The sequence below is a fragment of the Filicampus tigris genome, chromosome 2 (assembly GCF_054856515.1).
Source record: "Filicampus tigris isolate MCC_2025a chromosome 2, RoL_Ftig_1.0, whole genome shotgun sequence".
Taxonomy (NCBI): domain Eukaryota; kingdom Metazoa; phylum Chordata; class Actinopteri; order Syngnathiformes; family Syngnathidae; genus Filicampus; species Filicampus tigris.
The window spans coordinates 14,005,467-14,020,606 of NC_141218.1; the positions used below are offsets into that span (position 1 = coordinate 14,005,467).

Sequence of the window (15,140 nt, forward strand, 5' to 3'; positions counted from 1 at the left end):
CATACTGTAGTGTTGGAGTTCATCAGCAGAGAGGCGCAGCGGAGCCAGTCTGGTGGGCATCCAGGGGGCCACACGGGGGTTGAAAGCAGCCTCAGGCCTTGCGCAGCTTTAGCAGAATCCAAGAGCAGCCGCAGAGGTTGCACTGCTGGAGCCGTTGTAGCAGAATCCAAGGGCAGCCGCAGAGATTGTGCAAAATACAAGCTGAACTGACCTTTATTTGACTCAAGAACATTGTCTTACCCACTGACAAAACATAACCAACAGAGAACATCACATTATATGACTCTGAAGTGGCAGTGGTGGGATTTGAACCCACGCCTCCTGAGAGACTGGAGCCTAAATCCAGCGCCTTCGACCGCTCGGCCACACTACCTGCAAGAAAACACTTTGTTGGAAGTTTGTTTGAGGGGCAGGAGCCTTAATCCAGCACGCTGCTCGGCCACACTTCAAGCAATGAGACCCCTGGGAATGGAAGTTTATTGGAAAATTGAACACATTTTGGCGGACCTGATTTTGTGGATGGTTTGCACAGTGTCTGCAATTGGGTCGGGATCTAATGCTTGTTAAGCGGTCATAGTAACGAATTAAGGGTTTGAGTTCATCAGCAGAGTGGCGCAGCGGAAGCGTGCTGGGCCCATAACCCAGAGGTCGATGGATCGAAACCATCCTCTGCTATTTTTACCTGGTTCTTCATTATTACACGCCATCTTCTACTCGGTCACACTTCCTGTGCACAACTATCTACGAGTGGAAGTTTATTGGCAAATTGAACAAATTTTGGCACGCCTCTGATTTGGAGTGTATTTGGTGTTGCACACCAACATGCACGTTAGTGCTGTTCTATCTGGCCTTGTTCAAAACATGATAGAGCCTGCTTGAACCAGAGGCGAAACATCTTGAAAGACAACCAGAATTGTCCAGTTGCAATTGAGGACCTGTCTTGTTAAGCTGTGAGAGTACCGAACATACTGTAGTGTTGGAGTTCATCAGCAGAGAGGCGCAGCGGAGCCACTCTGGTGGGCATCCAGGGGGCAACACGGGGGTTGAAAGCAGCCTCAGGCCTTACGCAGCTTTAGCAGAATCCAAGAGCAGCCGCAGAGGTTGCACTGCTGGAGCCGTTGTATCAGATTCCAAGGGCAGCCGCAGAGGTTGTGCAAAATACAAGCTGAACTGACCTTTATTTGACTCAAGAACATTGTCTTACCCACTGACAAAACATAGCCAACAGAGAACATCACATTATATGACTCTGAAGTGGCAGTGGTGGGATTTGAACCCACGCCTCCTGAGAGACTGGCGCCTAAATCCAGCGCCTTCGACCGCTCGGCCACACTACCTGCAAGAAAACACTTTGTTGGAAGTTTGTTTGAGGGGCAGGAGCCTTAATCCAGCACTGGCTGCTCGGCCACACTACAAGCAATGAGACCCCTGGGAATGGAAGTTTATTGGAAAATTGAACACATTTTGGCGGACCTGATTTTGTGGATGGTTTGCACAGTCCCTGCAATTGGGTCGGGATCTAATGCTTGTTAAGCGGTCAGAGTAACGAACGAAGGGTTTGAGTTCATCAGCAGAGTGGCGCAGCGGAAGCGTGCTGGGCCCATAACCCAGAGGTCGGTGGATCGAAACCATCCTCTGCTATTTTTACCTGTTTCTTCATTATTACACGCCATCTTCTAATCGGTCACACTTCCTGCGCACAACTGTCTACGAGTGGACCTTTATTGGCAAATTGAACTAATTTTGGCACGCCTCTGATTTGGAGTATATTTGGTGTTGCACACCAACATGCACGTTAGTGCTGTTCTATCTGGCCTTGTTCAAAACATGATAGAGCCTGCTTGAACCAGAGGCGAAACATCTTGAAAGACAACCAGAATAGTCCAGTTGCAATTGAGGACCTGTCTTGTTAAGCTGTGAGAGTACCGAACATACTGTAGTGTTGGAGTTCATCAGCAGAGAGGCGCAGCGGAGCCAGTCTGGTGGGCATCCAGGGGGCCACAAGGGGGTTGAAAGCAGCCTCAGGCCTTGCGCAGCTATAGCAGAATCCAAGAGCAGCCGCAGAGGTTGCACTGCTGGAGCCGTTGTAGCAGAATCCAAGGGCAGCCGCAGAGATTGTGCAAAATACAAGCTGAACTGACCTTTATTTGACTCAAGAACATTGTCTTACCCACTGACAAAACATAACCAACAGAGAACATCACATTATCTGACTCTGAAGTGGCAGTGGTGGGATTTGAACCCACGCCTCCTGAGAGACTGGAGCCTAAATCAAGCACCTTCGACCGCTCGGCCACACTACCTGAGGGAAAATGCTTTGTTGGAAGTTTGTTTGAGGGGCAGGAGCATTAATCCAGCACCGGCTGCTCGGCCACACTACAAGCAATGAGACCCCTGGGAATGGAAGTTCATTGGAAAATTGAACACATTTTGGCGGACCTGATTTTGTGGATGGTTTGCACAGTCCCTGCAATTGGGTCGGGATCTAATGCTTGTTAAGCGGTCAGAGTAACGAACGAAGGGTTTGAGTTCATCAGCAGAGTGGCGCAGCGGAAGCGTGCTGGGCCCATAACCCAGAGGTCGGTGGATCGAAACCATCCTCTGCTATTTTTACCTGTTTCTTCATTATTACACGCCATCTTCTAATCGGTCACACTTCCTGCGCACAACTGTCTACGAGTGGACCTTTACTGGCAAATTGAACTAATTTTGGCACGCCTCTGATTTGGAGTATATTTGGTGTTGCACACCAACATGCACGTTAGTGCTGTTCTTTCTGGCCTTGTTCAAAACATGATAGAGCCTGCTTGAACCAGAGGCGAAACATCTTGAAAGACAACCAGAATAGTCCAGTTGCAATTGAGGACCTGTCTTGTTAAGCGGTGAGAGTACCGAACATACTGTAGTGTTGGAGTTCATCAGCAGAGAGGCGCAGCGGAGCCAGTCTGGTGGGCATCCAGGGGGCCACAAGGGGGTTGAAAGCAGCCTCAGGCCTTGCGCAGCTATAGCAGAATCCAAGAGCAGCCGCAGAGGTTGCACTGCTGGAGCCGTTGTAGCAGAATCCAAGGGCAGCCGCAGAGATTGTGCAAAATACAAGCTGAACTGACCTTTATTTGACTCAGGAACATTGTCTTACCCACTGACAAAACATAACCAACAGAGAACATCACATTATATGACTCTGAAGTGGCAGTGGTGGGATTTGAACCCACGCCTCCTGAGAGACTGGAGCCTAAATCCAGCGCCTTCGACCGCTCGGCCACACTACCTGCAAGAAAACGCTTTGTTGGAAGTTTGTTTGAGGGGCAGGAGGCTTAATCCAGCACTGGCTGCTCGGCCACACTTCAAGCAATGAGACCCCTGGGAATGGAAGTTTATTGGAAAATTGAACACATTTTGGCGGACCTGATTTTGTGGATGGTTTGCACAGTCCCTGCAATTGGGTCGGGATCTAATGCTTGTTAAGCGGTCAGAGTAACGAACGAAGGGTTTGAGTTCATCAGCAGAGTGGCGCAGCGGAAGCGTGCTGGGCCCATAACCCAGAGGTCGGTGGATCGAAACCATCCTCTGCTATTTCTACCTGTTTCTTCATTATTACACGCCATCTTCTAATCGGTCACACTTCCTGCGCACAACTGTCTACGAGTGGACCTTTATTGGCAAATTGAACTAATTTTGGCACGCCTCTGATTTGGAGTATATTTGGTGTTGCACACCAACATGCACGTTAGTGCTGTTCTATCTGGCCTTGTTCAAAACATGATAGAGCCTGCTTGAACCAGAGGCGAAACATCTTGAAAGACAACCAGAATAGTCCAGTTGCAATTGAAGACCTGTCTTGTTAAGCGGTGAGAGTACCGAACATCCTGTAGTGTTGGAGTTCATCAGCAGAGAGGCGCAGCGGAGCAAGTCTGGTGGGCATCCAGGGGGCCACACGGGGGTTGAAAGCAGCCTCAGGCCTTGCGCAACTTTAGCAGAATCCAAGAGCAGCCGCAGAGGTTGCACTGCTGGAGCCGTTGTAGCAGAATCCAAGGGCAGCCGCAGAGGTTGTGCAAAATACAAGCTGAACTGACCTTTGTTTGACTCAAGAACATTGCCTTACCCACTGACAAAACATAACCAACAGAGAAGATCACATTATATGACTCTGAAGTGGCAGTGGTGGGATTTGAACCCACGCCTCCTGAGAGACTGGAACCTAAATCCAGCGCCTTCGACCGCTCGGCCACACTACCTGCAAGCAAATGCTTTGTTGGAAGTTTGTTTGAGGGACAGGAGCCTTAATCCAGCACCTTTGGCTGCTCGGCCTCACTACAAGCAATGAGAACCCTGGGAATGGAATCTTGAAAACCAACCAGAATAGTCCAGTTTCAATTGAGGACCTCGGGCGGAAGTTTATTGGAAAATTGAACACATTTTGGCGGACCTGATTTTGTGGATGGTTTGCACAGTCCCTGCAATTGGGTCGGGATCTAATGCTTGTTAAGCGGTCAAAGTAACGAACGAAGGGTTTGAGTTCACCAGGAGAGTGGTGCAGCGGAAGCGTGCTGGGACCATAACCCAGAGGTTGATCGATCAAAACCATCCTCTGCTATTTTTACCTGGTTCTTCATTATTACACGCCATCTTCTACTCGGTCACACTTCCTGCGCACAACTGTCTACGAGTGGACCTTCATTGGCAAATTGAACTAATTTTGGCACGCCTCTGATTTGGAGTATATTAGGTGTTGCACACCAACATGCACTTTAGTGCTGTTCTATCTGGCCTTGTTCAAAACATGATAGAGCCTGCTTGAGCCAGAGGCGAAACATCTTGAAAGACAACCAGAATAGTCCAGTTGCAATTGAAGACCTGTCTTGTTAAACTGTGAGATTACCGAACATACTGTAGTGTTGGAGTTCATCAGCAGAGAGGCGCAGCGGAGCCAGTCTGGTGGGCATCCAGGGGGCCACACGGGGGTTGAAAGCAGCCTCAGGCCTTGCGCAGCTTTAGCAGAATCCAAGAGCAGCCGCAGAGGTTGCACTGCTGGAGCCGTTGTAGCAGAATCCAAGGGCAGCCGCAGAGATTGTGCAAAATACAAGCTGAACTGACCTTTATTTGACTCAAGAACATTGTCTTACCCACTGACAAAACATAACCAACAGAGAACATCACATTATATGACTCTGAAGTGGCAGTGGTGGGATTTGAACCCACGCCTCCTGAGAGACTGGAGCCTAAATCCAGCGCCTTCGACCGCTCGGCCACACTACCTGCAAGAAAACACTTTGTTGGAAGTTTGTTTGAGGGGCAGGAGCCTTAATCCAGCACGCTGCTCGGCCACACTTCAAGCAATGAGACCCCTGGGAATGGAAGTTTATTGGAAAATTGAACACATTTTGGCGGACCTGATTTTGTGGATGGTTTGCACAGTGTCTGCAATTGGGTCGGGATCTAATGCTTGTTAAGCGGTCATAGTAACGAATTAAGGGTTTGAGTTCATCAGCAGAGTGGCGCAGCGGAAGCGTGCTGGGCCCATAACCCAGAGGTCGATGGATCGAAACCATCCTCTGCTATTTTTACCTGGTTCTTCATTATTACACGCCATCTTCTACTCGGTCACACTTCCTGTGCACAACTATCTACGAGTGGAAGTTTATTGGCAAATTGAACAAATTTTGGCACGCCTCTGATTTGGAGTGTATTTGGTGTTGCACACCAACATGCACGTTAGTGCTGTTCTATCTGGCCTTGTTCAAAACATGATAGAGCCTGCTTGAACCAGAGGCGAAACATCTTGAAAGACAACCAGAATTGTCCAGTTGCAATTGAGGACCTGTCTTGTTAAGCTGTGAGAGTACCGAACATACTGTAGTGTTGGAGTTCATCAGCAGAGAGGCGCAGCGGAGCCACTCTGGTGGGCATCCAGGGGGCAACACGGGGGTTGAAAGCAGCCTCAGGCCTTACGCAGCTTTAGCAGAATCCAAGAGCAGCCGCAGAGGTTGCACTGCTGGAGCCGTTGTATCAGATTCCAAGGGCAGCCGCAGAGGTTGTGCAAAATACAAGCTGAACTGACCTTTATTTGACTCAAGAACATTGTCTTACCCACTGACAAAACATAGCCAACAGAGAACATCACATTATATGACTCTGAAGTGGCAGTGGTGGGATTTGAACCCACGCCTCCTGAGAGACTGGCGCCTAAATCCAGCGCCTTCGACCGCTCGGCCACACTACCTGCAAGAAAACACTTTGTTGGAAGTTTGTTTGAGGGGCAGGAGCCTTAATCCAGCACTGGCTGCTCGGCCACACTACAAGCAATGAGACCCCTGGGAATGGAAGTTTATTGGAAAATTGAACACATTTTGGCGGACCTGATTTTGTGGATGGTTTGCACAGTCCCTGCAATTGGGTCGGGATCTAATGCTTGTTAAGCGGTCAGAGTAACGAACGAAGGGTTTGAGTTCATCAGCAGAGTGGCGCAGCGGAAGCGTGCTGGGCCCATAACCCAGAGGTCGGTGGATCGAAACCATCCTCTGCTATTTTTACCTGTTTCTTCATTATTACACGCCATCTTCTAATCGGTCACACTTCCTGCGCACAACTGTCTACGAGTGGACCTTTATTGGCAAATTGAACTAATTTTGGCACGCCTCTGATTTGGAGTATATTTGGTGTTGCACACCAACATGCACGTTAGTGCTGTTCTATCTGGCCTTGTTCAAAACATGATAGAGCCTGCTTGAACCAGAGGCGAAACATCTTGAAAGACAACCAGAATAGTCCAGTTGCAATTGAGGACCTGTCTTGTTAAGCTGTGAGAGTACCGAACATACTGTAGTGTTGGAGTTCATCAGCAGAGAGGCGCAGCGGAGCCAGTCTGGTGGGCATCCAGGGGGCCACAAGGGGGTTGAAAGCAGCCTCAGGCCTTGCGCAGCTATAGCAGAATCCAAGAGCAGCCGCAGAGGTTGCACTGCTGGAGCCGTTGTAGCAGAATCCAAGGGCAGCCGCAGAGATTGTGCAAAATACAAGCTGAACTGACCTTTATTTGACTCAAGAACATTGTCTTACCCACTGACAAAACATAACCAACAGAGAACATCACATTATATGACTCTGAAGTGGCAGTGGTGGGATTTGAACCCACGCCTCCTGAGAGACTGGAGCCTAAATCAAGCACCTTCGACCGCTCGGCCACACTACCTGAGGGAAAATGCTTTGTTGGAAGTTTGTTTGAGGGGCAGGAGCATTAATCCAGCACCGGCTGCTCGGCCACACTACAAGCAATGAGACCCCTGGGAATGGAAGTTCATTGGAAAATTGAACACATTTTGGCGGACCTGATTTTGTGGATGGTTTGCACAGTCCCTGCAATTGGGTCGGGATCTAATGCTTGTTAAGCGGTCAGAGTAACGAACGAAGGGTTTGAGTTCATCAGCAGAGTGGCGCAGCGGAAGCGTGCTGGGCCCATAACCCAGAGGTCGGTGGATCGAAACCATCCTCTGCTATTTTTACCTGTTTCTTCATTATTACACGCCATCTTCTAATCGGTCACACTTCCTGCGCACAACTGTCTACGAGTGGACCTTTATTGGCAAATTGAACTAATTTTGGCACGCCTCTGATTTGGAGTATATTTGGTGTTGCACACCAACATGCACGTTAGTGCTGTTCTTTCTGGCCTTGTTCAAAACATGATAGAGCCTGCTTGAACCAGAGGCGAAACATCTTGAAAGACAACCAGAATAGTCCAGTTGCAATTGAGGACCTGTCTTGTTAAGCGGTGAGAGTACCGAACATACTGTAGTGTTGGAGTTCATCAGCAGAGAGGCGCAGCGGAGCCAGTCTGGTGGGCATCCAGGGGGCCACAAGGGGGTTGAAAGCAGCCTCAGGCCTTGCGCAGCTATAGCAGAATCCAAGAGCAGCCGCAGAGGTTGCACTGCTGGAGCCGTTGTAGCAGAATCCAAGGGCAGCCGCAGAGATTGTGCAAAATACAAGCTGAACTGACCTTTATTTGACTCAAGAACATTGTCTTACCCACTGACAAAACATAACCAACAGAGAACATCACATTATATGACTCTGAAGTGGCAGTGGTGGGATTTGAACCCACGCCTCCTGAGAGACTGGAGCCTAAATCCAGCGCCTTCGACCGCTCGGCCACACTACCTGCAAGAAAACGCTTTGTTGGAAGTTTGTTTGAGGGGCAGGAGGCTTAATCCAGCACTGGCTGCTCGGCCACACTTCAAGCAATGAGACCCCTGGGAATGGAAGTTTATTGGAAAATTGAACACATTTTGGCGGACCTGATTTTGTGGATGGTTTGCACAGTCCCTGCAATTGGGTCGGGATCTAATGCTTGTTAAGCGGTCAGAGTAACGAACGAAGGGTTTGAATTCATCAGCAGAGTGGTGCAGCGGAAGCGTGCTGGGCCCATAACCCAGAGGTCGATGGATCGAAACCATCCTCTGCTATTTTTACCTGGTTCTTCATTATTACACGCCATCTTCTACTCGGTCACACTTCCTGTGCACAACTATCTACGAGTGGTAGTTTATTGGCAAATTGAACAAATTTTGGCACGCCTCTGATTTGGAGTGTATTTGGTGTTGCACACCAACATGCACGTTAGCGCTGTTCTATCTGGCCTTGTTCAAAACATGGTAGAGCCTGCTTGAACCAGAGGCGAAACATCTTGAAAGAAAACCAGAATAGTCCAGTTGCAATTGAGGACCTGTCTTGTTAAGCTGTGAGAGTACCGAACATACTGTAGTGTTGGAGTTCATCAGCAGAGAGGCGCAGCGGAGCCAGTCTGGTGGGCATCCAGGGGGCAACACGGGGGTTGAAAGCAGCCTCAGGCCTTGCGCAGCTTTAGCAGAATCCAAGAGCAGCCGCAGAGGTTGCACTGCTGGAGCCGTTGTATCAGATTCCAAGGGCAGCCGCAGAGGTTGTGCAAAATACAAGCTGAACTGACCTTTCTTTGACTCAAGAACATTGTCTTACCCACTGACAAAACATAACCAACAGAGAACATCACATTATATGACTCCGAAGTGGCAGTGGTGGGATTTGAGCCCACGCCTCCTGAGAGACTGGAGCCTAAATCCAGCGCCTTCGACCGCTCGGCCACACTACCTGCAAGCAAATGCTTTGTTGGAAGTTTGTTTGAGGGACAGGAGCCTTAATCCAGCACCTTTGGCTGCTCGGCCTCACTGCAAGCAATGAGAACCCTGGGAATGGAATCTTGAAAACCAACCAGAATAGTCCAGTTTCAATTGAGGACCTCGGGCGGAAGTTTATTGGAAAATTGAACACATTTTTGCGGACCTGATTTTGTGGATGGTTTGCACAGTCCCTGCAATTGGGTCGGGATCTAATGCTTGTTAAGCGGTCAAAGTAACAAACGAAGGGTTTGAGTTCATCAGCAGAGTGGTGCAGCGGAAGCGTGCTGGGCCCATAACCCAGAGGTTGATGGATCGAAACCATCCTCTGCTATTTTTACCTGGTTCTTCATTATTACACGCCATCTTCTACTCGGTCACACTTCCTGCGCACAACTGTCTACGAGTGGACCTTCATTGGCAAATTGAACTAATTTTGGCACGCCTCTGATTTGGAGTATATTAGGTGTTGCACACCAACATGCACTTTAGTGCTGTTCTATCTGGCCTTGTTCAAAACATGATAGAGCCTGCTTGAACCAGAGGCGAAACATCTTGAAAGACAACCAGAATAGTCCAGTTGCAATTGAGGACCTGTCTTGTTAAGCGGTGAGAGTACCGAACATCCTGTAGTGTTGGAGTTCATCAGCAGAGAGGCGCAGCGGAGCCAGTCTGGTGGGCATCTAGGGGGCCACAAAGGGGATGAAAGCAGCCTCAGGCCTTGCGCAGCTGTAGCAGAATCCAAGAGCAGCCGCAGAGGTTGCACTGCTGGAGCCGTTGTAGCAGAATCCAAGGGCAGCCGCAGAGGTTGTGAAAAAATACAAGCTGAACTGACCTTTATTTGACTCAAGAACATTGTCTTACCCACTGACAAAACATAACCAACAGAGAACATCACATTATCTGACTCTGAAGTGGCAGTGGTGGATTTTTTGAACCCACGCCTCCTGAGAGACCGGAGCCTAAAGCTAGCGCCTTCGACCGCTTGGCCACACTACCTGCAAGAAAATTGTTGGAAGTTTGTTTGAGGGACAGGACCCTTAATCCAGCACTGGCTGCTCGGCCACACTACAAGCAATGAGAACCCTGGGAATGGAAGTTTATTGGAAAATTGAACACATTTTGGCGGACCTGATTTTGTGGATGGTTTGCACAGTCCCTGCAATTGGGTCGGGATCTAATGCTTGTTAAGCGGTCAGAGTAACGAACGAAGGGTTTGAGTTCATCAGCAGAGTGGCGCAGCGGAAGCGTGCTGGGCCCATAACCCAGAGGTCGATGGATCGAAACCATCCTCTGCTATTTTTACCTGGTTCTTCATTATTACACGCCATCTTCTACTCGGTCACACTTCCTGCGCACAACTGTCTACGAGTGGACGTTTATTGGCAAATTGAACAAATCTATGGCACGCCTCTGATTTGGAGTGTATTTGCTGTTGCACACCAACATGCACGTTAGTGCTGTTCAATCTGCCCTTGTTCAAAACATGATAGAGCCTGCTTGAACCAGAGGCGAAACATCTTGAAAGACAACCAGAATAGTCCAGTTGAAATTGAGGACCTGTCTTGTTAAGCGGTGAGAGTACCGAACATACTGTAGTGTTGGAGTTCATCAGCAGCGAGGCGCAGCGGAGCCAGTCTGGTGGGCATCCAGGGGGCCTCACGGGGGATGAAAGCAGCCTCAGGCCTTGCACAGATTTAGTAGAATCCAAAAGCAGCCGCAGAGGTTGCACTGCTGGAGCCGTTGTATCAGATTCCAAGGGCAACCGCAGAGGTTGTGCAAAATACAAGCTGAACTGACCTTTGTTTGACTCAAGAACATTGTCTTACCCACTGACAAAACATAACCAATAGAGAACATCACATTATCTGACTCTGAAGTGGCAGTGGTAGATTTTTTGAACCCACGCCTCCTGAGAGACTGGAGCCTAAATCTAGCGCCTTCGACCGCTCGGCCACACTACCAGCAAGAAAATGCTTTGTTGGAAGTTTGTTTGAGGGACAGGACCATTAATACAGCACTGGCTGCTCGGCCACACGACAAGCAATGAGAACACTGGGAATGGAAGTTTATTGGAAAATTGAACACATTTTGGCGGACCTGATTTTGTGGATGGTTTGCACAGTCCCTGCAATTGGGTCGGGATCTAATGCTTGTTAAGCGGTGAGAGTACCGAACATACTGTAGTGTTGGAGTTCATCAGCAGAGAGGCGCAGCGGAGCCAGTCTGGTGGGCATCCAGGGGGCCACACGGGGGTTGAAAGCAGCCTCAGGCCTTGCGCAGCTTTAGCAGAATCCAAGAGCAGCCGCAGAGGTTGCACTGCTGGAGCCGTTGTAGCAGAATCCAAGGGCAGCCGCAGAGGTTGTGCAAAATACAAGCTGAACTGACTTTTATTTGACTCAAGAACATTGCCTTACCCACTGACAAAACATAACCAACAGAGAACATCACATTATATGACTCTGAAGTGGCGGGATTTGAACCCACGCCTCCTGAGAGACTGGAGCCTAAATCCAGCGCCTTCGACCGCTCGGCCACACTACCTGCAAGAAAACGCTTTGTTGGAAGTTTGTTTGAGGGGCAGGAGGCTTAATCCAGCACCTTTGGCTGCTCGGCCACACTACAAGCAATGAGACCCCTGGGAATGGAAGTTTATTGGAAAATTGAACACATTTTGGCGGACCTGATTTTGTGGATGGTTTGCACAGTCCCTGCAATTGGGTCGGGATCTAATGCTTGTTAAGCGGTCAGAGTAACGAACGAAGGGTTTGAGTTCATCAGCAGAGTGGCGCAGCGGAAGCGTGCTGGGCCCATAACCCAGAGGTCGATGGATCGAAACCATCCTCTGCTATTTTTACCTGGTTCTTCATTATTACACGCCATCTTCTACTCGGTCACACTTCCTGCGCACAACTGTCTACGAGTGGACGTTTATTGGCAAATTGAACAAATCTATGGCACGCCTCTGATTTGGAGTGTATTTGCTGTTGCACACCAACATGCACGTTAGTGCTGTTCAATCTGCCCTTGTTCAAAACATGATAGAGCCTGCTTGAACCAGAGGCGAAACATCTTGAAAGACAACCAGAATAGTCCAGTTGAAATTGAGGACCTGTCTTGTTAAGCGGTGAGAGTACCGAACATACTGTAGTGTTGGAGTTCATCAGCAGCGAGGCGCAGCGGAGCCAGTCTGGTGGGCATCCAGGGGGCCTCACGGGGGATGAAAGCAGCCTCAGGCCTTGCACAGATTTAGTAGAATCCAAAAGCAGCCGCAGAGGTTGCACTGCTGGAGCCGTTGTATCAGATTCCAAGGGCAGCCGCAGAGGTTGTGCAAAATACAAGCTGAACTGACCTTTGTTTGACTCAAGAACATTGTCTTACCCACTGACAAAACATAACCAATAGAGAACATCACATTATCTGACTCTGAAGTGGCAGTGGTAGATTTTTTGAACCCACGCCTCCTGAGAGACTGGAGCCTAAATCTAGCGCCTTCGACCGCTCGGCCACACTACCAGCAAGAAAATGCTTTGTTGGAAGTTTGTTTGAGGGACAGGACCATTAATACAGCACTGGCTGCTCGGCCACACGACAAGCAATGAGAACACTGGGAATGGAAGTTTATTGGAAAATTGAACACATTTTGGCGGACCTGATTTTGTGGATGGTTTGCACAGTCCCTGCAATTGGGTCGGGATCTAATGCTTGTTAAGCGGTGAGAGTACCGAACATACTGTAGTGTTGGAGTTCATCAGCAGAGAGGCGCAGCGGAGCCAGTCTGGTGGGCATCCAGGGGGCCACACGGGGGTTGAAAGCAGCCTCAGGCCTTGCGCAGCTTTAGCAGAATCCAAGAGCAGCCGCAGAGGTTGCACTGCTGGAGCCGTTGTAGCAGAATCCAAGGGCAGCCGCAGAGGTTGTGCAAAATACAAGCTGAACTGACTTTTATTTGACTCAAGAACATTGCCTTACCCACTGACAAAACATAACCAACAGAGAACATCACATTATATGACTCTGAAGTGGCGGGATTTGAACCCACGCCTCCTGAGAGACTGGAGCCTAAATCCAGCGCCTTCGACCGCTCGGCCACACTACCTGCAAGAAAACGCTTTGTTGGAAGTTTGTTTGAGGGGCAGGAGGCTTAATCCAGCACCTTTGGCTGCTCGGCCACACTACAAGCAATGAGACCCCTGGGAATGGAAGTTTATTGGAAAATTGAACACATTTTGGCGGACCTGATTTTGTGGATGGTTTGCACAGTCCCTGCAATTGGGTCGGGATCTAATGCTTGTTAAGCGGTCAGAGTAACGAACGAAGGGTTTGAGTTCATCAGCAGAGTGGCGCAGCGGAAGCGTGCTGGGCCAATAACCCAGAGGTCGATGGATCGAAACCATCCTCTGCTATTTTTACCTGGTTCTTCATTATTACACGCCATCTTCTACTCGGTCACACTTCCTGCGCACAACTGTCTACGAGTGGACGTTTATTGGCAAATTGAACTAATTTTTGCACGCCTCTGGAGTATAGTTGGTTTCGTACACCAACATGCAGTTAAGTGCTGCTCTATTTAGTCTTTTTCAAAACATGATAAAAGCTGCGTGAATCAGAGGCTAAACATCTTGAAAGACCAGAACCCCAGTTGCAATTGTCTACCCGTCTTGTTAAGCGGTGAGAGTACAAAACATACTGTAGTGTTGGAGTTCCTCAGCAGTGGCGCAGCAGAAGCGTGCTGGGCCCATAACCCAGAGGTTGATCGATTGAAACCATCCACTGGTTAACCTGGTTCTTCATTATTGTACGCCATCTGCTGCTCGGTCACCCTCCCTGCGCACAACTGTCTATGAGTGGAAGTTTATTGGCAAATTGAACTAATTTAACCAACCAAATATTGATATTTTGGAGGATGCATAGTGGTTTACACAGCAACATCCAGGTTTTTGCTGTACTACCTAGCCTTTTTCATAACATGATCAATCCTGCTCAGATCAGAGGTGAAATAAATAGGTTCAGAGACAACCAGGACAATCCTGTTGAGATATGGTCGGGTCGGGATCCAATTCTTCTTAAGTGATGAGAGGACAGAATAAATTAGTTGGAGTTCAGCAGCAGAGTGGCGCAGCGGAACCCTGCTGGCCCCCTAACCCAGACATTGATGGTTTGAACCTATTCTCTGCTATCTGGAGTTAGGCATTCAATAGCATAACACTTAAATTTGAGTCATTTAGTTAATTTCTTTACATAATGTTCTTGTGCCCTGCGACTGGCTGGCGACCAGTTCGGGGTGTAGTCTGCCTTCGCCCATTGACGGCTGGGATAGGCTCCAGCAATTCCCCGTGACCCTCTATAGGATAAGCGGTTTGGAAGATGACATGACATGACATGACATAATGTTCTTTTGCGCTAATATTTGAACACCCACAATCCTGCCACTTCACATCTATCCTGTGGCATTCCAGCGTTTGTGGGTCATTGTGTGTAACTATGTTTGAGACTATTGTGTGCATCTAATCAGTTAGATGGCCATATAAACTTCCCAGATGTATTTTTGTTCTGGGTGAGTTAGGTAATGCTGCTGTTACTGTCCTACTTTTGCTCTCCGCAGCATCACACACACTCACACGCAGGCACATCCAAACCAGACCAGTCATGATGGATGACATGCGCACGTGTGCCAAATACCCATGGAGATGACTGTTAGGTGCTGACCTTCTCATTTACAGGTTATATAACCAACAATCTTGGCAAGAATCAGAAACCCAGAGGTGAAGAAACAACAGTAGTGGTGGTGGTGGGGGGGAGGGGTGTTTCTGAGCATTGACATCAAATTATCTTTCACGTGTGAATGTTAAAAAAGTGGATCAAAAGTCTATTTTAGAAACGATCAATCATATTTAGCTATCTTGTTGCGTTTAGGGAGCAGCAGAGAATACAGTTGGCCTCGCGGGCTTCAGTCGGCTCATAAATCCAAGAAGATATTATGTTCACAGCCACTTTTGT

At 48.7% G+C, this 15,140-nt stretch overlaps 15 non-coding genes across 15 annotated transcripts; 3 read left to right on the plus strand and 12 right to left on the minus strand.

Moving 5' to 3' along the window:
- Positions 1-291: 291 nt before the first annotated feature.
- trnal-uag (transfer RNA leucine (anticodon UAG)) lies at positions 292-373 on the minus strand. Its single transcript has one exon. It is a non-coding gene; the product is annotated as a tRNA-Leu (tRNA).
- Positions 374-1,255: 882 nt separating this feature from the next.
- Positions 1,256-1,337, minus strand: trnal-uag (transfer RNA leucine (anticodon UAG)). The gene has a single exon. It is a non-coding gene; the product is annotated as a tRNA-Leu (tRNA).
- Positions 1,338-2,221: 884 nt separating this feature from the next.
- Positions 2,222-2,303, minus strand: trnal-uag (transfer RNA leucine (anticodon UAG)). Its single transcript is given in 2 exon segments — positions 2,222-2,256; positions 2,266-2,303. It is a non-coding gene; the product is annotated as a tRNA-Leu (tRNA).
- Positions 2,304-3,187: 884 nt separating this feature from the next.
- trnal-uag (transfer RNA leucine (anticodon UAG)) lies at positions 3,188-3,269 on the minus strand. Its single transcript has one exon. It is a non-coding gene; the product is annotated as a tRNA-Leu (tRNA).
- Positions 3,270-4,153: 884 nt separating this feature from the next.
- trnal-uag (transfer RNA leucine (anticodon UAG)) lies at positions 4,154-4,235 on the minus strand. Its single transcript has one exon. It is a non-coding gene; the product is annotated as a tRNA-Leu (tRNA).
- A 939-nt stretch (positions 4,236-5,174) lies between these two features.
- On the minus strand, positions 5,175-5,256 carry trnal-uag (transfer RNA leucine (anticodon UAG)). Its single transcript has one exon. It is a non-coding gene; the product is annotated as a tRNA-Leu (tRNA).
- An 882-nt stretch (positions 5,257-6,138) lies between these two features.
- Positions 6,139-6,220, minus strand: trnal-uag (transfer RNA leucine (anticodon UAG)). Its single transcript has one exon. It is a non-coding gene; the product is annotated as a tRNA-Leu (tRNA).
- An 884-nt stretch (positions 6,221-7,104) lies between these two features.
- On the minus strand, positions 7,105-7,186 carry trnal-uag (transfer RNA leucine (anticodon UAG)). The gene is given in 2 exon segments: positions 7,105-7,139; positions 7,149-7,186. It is a non-coding gene; the product is annotated as a tRNA-Leu (tRNA).
- An 884-nt stretch (positions 7,187-8,070) lies between these two features.
- trnal-uag (transfer RNA leucine (anticodon UAG)) lies at positions 8,071-8,152 on the minus strand. Its single transcript has one exon. It is a non-coding gene; the product is annotated as a tRNA-Leu (tRNA).
- Positions 8,153-9,036: 884 nt separating this feature from the next.
- Positions 9,037-9,118, minus strand: trnal-uag (transfer RNA leucine (anticodon UAG)). Its single transcript has one exon. It is a non-coding gene; the product is annotated as a tRNA-Leu (tRNA).
- A 1,252-nt stretch (positions 9,119-10,370) lies between these two features.
- On the plus strand, positions 10,371-10,442 carry trnam-cau (transfer RNA methionine (anticodon CAU)). Its single transcript has one exon. It is a non-coding gene; the product is annotated as a tRNA-Met (tRNA).
- A 1,158-nt stretch (positions 10,443-11,600) lies between these two features.
- On the minus strand, positions 11,601-11,687 carry trnal-uag (transfer RNA leucine (anticodon UAG)). Its single transcript has one exon. It is a non-coding gene; the product is annotated as a tRNA-Leu (tRNA).
- Positions 11,688-11,922: 235 nt separating this feature from the next.
- trnam-cau (transfer RNA methionine (anticodon CAU)) lies at positions 11,923-11,994 on the plus strand. Its single transcript has one exon. It is a non-coding gene; the product is annotated as a tRNA-Met (tRNA).
- Positions 11,995-13,152: 1,158 nt separating this feature from the next.
- trnal-uag (transfer RNA leucine (anticodon UAG)) lies at positions 13,153-13,239 on the minus strand. Its single transcript has one exon. It is a non-coding gene; the product is annotated as a tRNA-Leu (tRNA).
- Positions 13,240-13,474: 235 nt separating this feature from the next.
- On the plus strand, positions 13,475-13,546 carry trnai-aau (transfer RNA isoleucine (anticodon AAU)). The gene has a single exon. It is a non-coding gene; the product is annotated as a tRNA-Ile (tRNA).
- The last annotated feature ends 1,594 nt before the right edge of the window (positions 13,547-15,140 follow it).